This window comes from Hemiscyllium ocellatum, chromosome 4 (genome assembly GCF_020745735.1).
Source record: "Hemiscyllium ocellatum isolate sHemOce1 chromosome 4, sHemOce1.pat.X.cur, whole genome shotgun sequence".
Taxonomy (NCBI): Eukaryota; Metazoa; Chordata; class Chondrichthyes; order Orectolobiformes; family Hemiscylliidae; genus Hemiscyllium; species Hemiscyllium ocellatum.
The window spans coordinates 85,338,707-85,344,706 of NC_083404.1; positions in this window are offsets into that span (position 1 = coordinate 85,338,707).

Consider the following 6,000-nt stretch of genomic DNA (forward strand, 5'->3'; position numbering starts at 1 on the left):
GCATATTCCCATTTTCACCTAACAAGATTGTAGCCATGAATTTAATTCCAGCAGGCTAGGGTGTTAATGAGCATTCAGGAAATGCTAATTAATACACAAGAGGTACCAACCATCAAGATCAGAAAGACCAACCTGCCAAATACGTTCTGAAAACTTAGTAACAAAACTTTATCCTGCCATCTGGAAACTGAGTTTTTTTCCTCTCCTGCCCGGTTAAGTTCCCGTGTCAGTCCTTCTAAAAGCACAAGGTCATCCCAGACGATTCTGCCCAGGAGAGTAGTAAATATAACTAAAGTGCGTGGCATTGGGGGTAATATACTAATGTGGATTGAAAATTAGCTAACAGATGGAAAGCTGAGAATAGCAGTGAATAGGCCATTCTGGAGGATTCCAGTCTATTATAATAATGAGGTATCACAGGGATCAGTGCGAGGCCATAGCTGTTCACCATTTATGTAAATGACTTAGATACAGGAACTAATTGTAAGGTTTTCTGATTTGCTAATGAACATAATTAGGTTGGATGTAAATTACGAGGATTTTGCAAAGTGAGCTTGGGCAGGTTAATGAATGGGCACACACATGGCAGATGTGATAAAATGTGAATAAGCCTGAAGTTAATAACTTTTGCTTGAAACAAAACAGGAATTAGAATATTTCATAAATGGTGAGAACTTGGGGAGTGCAAGTGACCAAAGGGACGAGAGTGTTCTTGTCCATGAGTCAACAAATGGCCGTTATTGCAAATTAATTTGAATATAGGAGTAAAAATGTCTGTGGCCTTATTAGGACTGCCTTGATGTATTGTGAGCAGGTTTGGTCGACTTATTCTAAGGAAGGATATACCTGTTGTGCAGGGAGTGCAAGAGGTTCACCAGATTATTTGCTCAGAGAGCTCAATTTTCTTATCTCAGAATTATTGCATTTCAGAAGGAGGCCCATCATGTCTGCACCAGTCTAGTACCTATTCTGGATCTGTTATGTTGTGCCAGTCTTTTGCCTTTTCCCCAAATCACTGCACACCATTACTATTCCAAAATAAAATCCAATGCCCTTTTGAATGCCTGAATTGAATCTGCCTCCACGATATTGACAGGCAGATTGAGGAAACTTCTCACAGAAATCTGTGAAGAAGAACCACTTTCCCCTGACTTCCATATCGTTAATATCATTGTGGTTTCAGCTCTTCATGAAGGGTGATGGATCAGTTTGTGAGAACTATAAGAAACATAATTTTCTGCCAACATGATGTGGAGGTGCTGGTGTTGGACTGGTGTGGACAAGGTCGCATGTCACATGATACCAGGTTCCAGTCTTACAGGTTTATTTGTAATCACAAGCTTTCCAAGCACTGACCCTTCATCAAGTGAAGTGAGGAGAGGAGCCAGGCACAGACTTTATAATCAGAGAGATCAAAAGATCATACAAATGCTGTGAGTGAAGTGTTGACAGGCTGAATAATAGGTCTCTGCAGGTGATCAACAGTGTCAGACAGTGTGAGTAAATTGCTAAAAATGTGTTGCTGGTTAAAGAGCAGCACGTCAGGCAGCATCCAAGGAACAGGAAATTCGACGTTTCGGGCATAAGCCCTTCATCAGGAATGAGGAAAGTGTGTCCAGCAGGCTAAGATAAAAGGTAGGGAGGAGGGACTTGAGGGAGGGGCGATGGAGATGTGATAGGTGGAAGGAGGTCAAGGTGAGGGTGATAGGCCGGAGTGGGGTGGGGGCGGAGAGGTCAGGAAGAAAATTGCATGTTAGGAGGGCGGTGCTGAGTTCGAGGGAATCGACTGAGACAAGGTGGGGGGAGGGGAAATGAGGAAACTGGAGAAATCTGAGTTCATCCCTTGTGGTTGGAGGGTTCCCAGGCAGAAGATGAGGTGCTCTTCCTCCAACCATCATGTTGTTCTGGCGATGGAGGAGTCCAAGGACCTGCATGTCCTTGGTGGAGTGGGAGGGAGAGTTAAAGTGTTGAGCCACGGAGTGGTTGGGTTGGTTGGTCCGGGCGACCCAGAGGTGTTCCCTGAAGTGTTCCGCAAGTAGGCGGCCCGTCTCCCCAATATAGAGGAGGGTGTGTCAATGAGTAAAGTGTGAGTAAAGTGTCAATAGCTGAATAACAAATGAAGGGATGACCTGTAATGTGATTAATTGAGGCTGAGTGATAATTACAAAAAAATAAAAATAAGGTGGTGCTGGAGACAAACCAAATGACTGGAGCAGCATGCTAGGTATAAGATTTGCATGCCAAGAGTTTAACCAAAATAACAAGTTATCCAAAACTCCACAAACTAATTAAGGTAGAGGGATCAAAACAAGTTATCAAGGTCATGATGTCAACACAGGACAGTAAGGGAGATTTTACAGAACAGTATGGTGGGGTCACATGTAGTGCAACATCTATGACTCTATGACTCTATCTATGAACCCAAGATCATGGTTGAGGCTGTCTTCGTGGGTATGGGACATGGCTGTCAGTTCCTGTTCAGTGATTCTGCATTGGTGTGTTTCTTGAAGGCCACCTCAGAGAATGCTTACCTGAAGATCAGAGACTGAATGTTCCCCAACTGGGAGGCAGCATTCCTGTCTGACGATTGTTGTGCGGTATCCATTCACCTGTTATCCTCACTTCTGCCCAGTCTCACCAATATACCATCCCTCAGGACATCCTTGCGTGCAGCGTATGAGCTGCACAATGTTGGTGGAGTGGCATCAGTGTCTGCCATAACTGTAGTGCATGGTGTGGAGGTAGTATCCGCGTTAATGATCCGGCGTGTCTTGCAGAGGTTGCCGTGGTAGGGTTGTATGTTATCGCGGTCAATGTCCTGCAGGCTGAGTAGTTTGCTGCAAGTGATGGTCTGTTTAAGATTTGGCTGTTGTTTGAAGGCGAGAAGTAGAGGCGTAGGAATGATCTTGGCGAGATGTTTATTGTCATCAATGACAAGTTGAAGGCTGTGAAGAATTTGATGTAGTTTCTTCACACCGGGGAAGTACTGGACAATGAAAGGTACTCTGTTGGCCGTATCCTGTGTTTATCTTCTGAGTAGATCGTTGCAGTTTTTCGCTGTGGCATGTTGGAATTGGTGACCAATGAGTTGAGTATCTTATCCTGTTATTATGAGGGCATCTACAGCGCGGGGAGTACCTATTTCATTAAGAACAAGGAAATTAGTCACTTTGCTTTGGTTGAAAAACTAATAACCAGGTTTAAACATAGAACACAGAACAGATAATGGAGGGGGCTTCCCAATAAGAAGCAGGCCTATCTTGGTGACTACCCCGAACGGTAGTCCATGGCTCAGGCGACAAATCCTAATCAAACATGCTTTCTACCTCCATAATACTGTCTTTGACTAACAATGCCACACCTACCCTCTTTTACCACCTTCCCTGATCTTACTGAAACATCTAAACCCCTGAAACTGCAGCAATCATTCCTGACCCTGCTCTACCCATGTCTCCGAAATGGATACAACATCAAAGTCCAACCCATGCTGCAAGTTCACCCACCTTAACCTGGATGCTCCTGGCATTGAAGTAGACACATTTCAAACTAATTTCCTGGCTGCTGGTACAGTCCTGGAACCTTGAAACCTTATTCATGACCTTTCTACTCTCAACCTCCAGTATATTGGAGCTACAATTTAGGTTCCCATCCCCCTGCTGAATTAGTTTAAACTCTCGCAGTGTTAGCATATCTCCACCACCGCCCCTCCCTCCCAGGATATTGGTACCTCTCTGGTTCAGGTCTAAACTATCCCATTTATAGAGGTCCCACCTACCCCAGAATGAGCCCTGATTATCCAGGTATCTGAATCCCTCCCTCTTGCACCATCCCTGTAGCCACATGTTCAACTGCTCTCTCTCCCTATTCCTCACCTTGTTGGCATGTGGCATGGTTATCAAACCAGAGGTGACAATTCTGTTTGTTCTAGCTCTAAGATTCCACCCAAGCTCCCTGAATTTCTGTATTATACCCCCATCACTTTTCCTACCTATATCATTGATGCCTATGTGGACCACGACTTAGGGCTGCTACTCCTCCCCTTAAGGATTCCGAAAATACGATCCGTGTCATCACGAATCCTGGCACCTGGGAGGCGATACACAAGCGTGAGTGTCTCTTGTTCCCGCAGAAATCCCGAGTCTCTCTCATTAGCACAAAATGTTGGCATATTGTAGTGTAAATTTGGTTCCCATTGTTGTTGAAAATGTGTTGCTGGTCAAAGCACAGCAGGCCAGGCAGCATCTCAGGAATAGGGAATTCGACGTTTCGAGCATAAGCCCTTCCCATGTACCTGGATGAAGATCTGGTTGTCGAAGGTGAAGATGTTGTGGTTGAGGATGAAGTTGTAGGATGGCATCTGGAAATTGGCAGTTGTTGGTGTTGAGTACTGAGGCTGCTGCAGCATTGCAGTCACAGTGAGGGATGCTGGTGTAGAATGCCAAAACATCTGTTGTGACAAAGAATGTTCTTGGTTCGACCGGTGCCGAGTTTCTGTAAGAATTATATAATGTCGTGACAGAAGATGTGGGTTCCTTGTACAATGAGTTTCAAGATGCCCTCAACACAGTCGAAATGTCCCATTTTCTGATAAGATGAGATGTCCAGCTGTGTTGGTTTTGTGTATTTTCAGAAGGTAGGAGAACTCTCCTATGCAAGATGAGAGGACATAGAATACTATAAAGGTCTGGATTAAAGATCTTGATCAGTCCATTGAGTTGATGGGTGTGTTCTTTGGTCAGATCAGCAGGTCATTAGCTGTAGTGTTCCTGGTCGTTTAGTTGTCATTACACTTCTTTGAGGTAGGCCATTCTCTTCTGTATGATGATGGCTCCTCCTTTGTCTGCTGGTTTGATTACAATGTTGCATTTGGTCTTGATGGTGTTGTGTGTGCTTGGGAGACCTTTTGTGTTACCTTGTGAGTACAGCTGATGAACCTGGCATTGACACATCTCCTGACGGTTTGAGCATTCATGTCGAGCCTAGGGCCACGGCCTTCTGGAGAGCTCCAAGTTGACTGTTTCTTCTTTGGTTGCTGCACCACAGATGTCTCTTGACTGTTTCAGATCGTTGATTGTGTCATTGGGCCTACTGTTGACATCTTGGGGTTTGTGGAAGAATTCTTGGAGGCTCATTCATCGGATGAATTCTTCTGTGTCTGCCACAAGACCAATGGTGGTGACACTTTGGTAGTGTGGCAGAAGTTGAGAAGTCAGCTGTGAACTTTGGTTGAAGGATGTGGTCAGGCAAATTAAAAATGGACTTCCCTGTGATAGTACTGATTTCAACTGTGGTATGTGGAGGCTCGGTCATTGCTGATGGTGATGTCAAGTTTCTCCAGTTTCCTGTTCTTGGTGTGCATGTAGGTGACAGCGTTCCATTGTCATGCCTGCTTGGCAGTGTCTCCTAGCATGTTATTCCAGTCATTTGTTTTATCTCTAGATTTTTTTTTGTAATTATCTCTCTGCCTTAATTACTCAGATTATAGGTCTTCCCTTCACTTGTTATTCAACTGCTGACACTTTATTTACACCGTCTGACACTCTTGATCACCTGCAGAGACCAATTATTCAACCTCGAGACTGTGGTGCTGGAAAAGCACAGCAGGTCAGGCAACATTTGAGGAGCAGGAGAATCCACTTTTCGGACATTAGCCCTTCTTCACTCCTGATGAAGGGCTTATGCCCAAAACGTCGAGTCTCCTGCTCCTCGGATGCTGCCTGATCTGCTGTGCTTTTCCAGTACCACACTCTCAACTCTAATTTCAGCATTTGCAGTCCTCATTTTATCCTATTATTAAACCTGTCTACACTCCACTCGCACCATTCGTATGATCTTTTGATCTCTCTGATTATGAAGTCTGTGCATGTGTGCGCTCTCCACTTCACCTGATGAAAGGGCAGCACTCCAAGAGCCTGAGAGTTCAAATAAATCCTTCCATGTGACTTTTGACCATTTTGCCAGTAGCAGCGCAGTGGGAGGAAGGACAGTGAGGACAAAGGG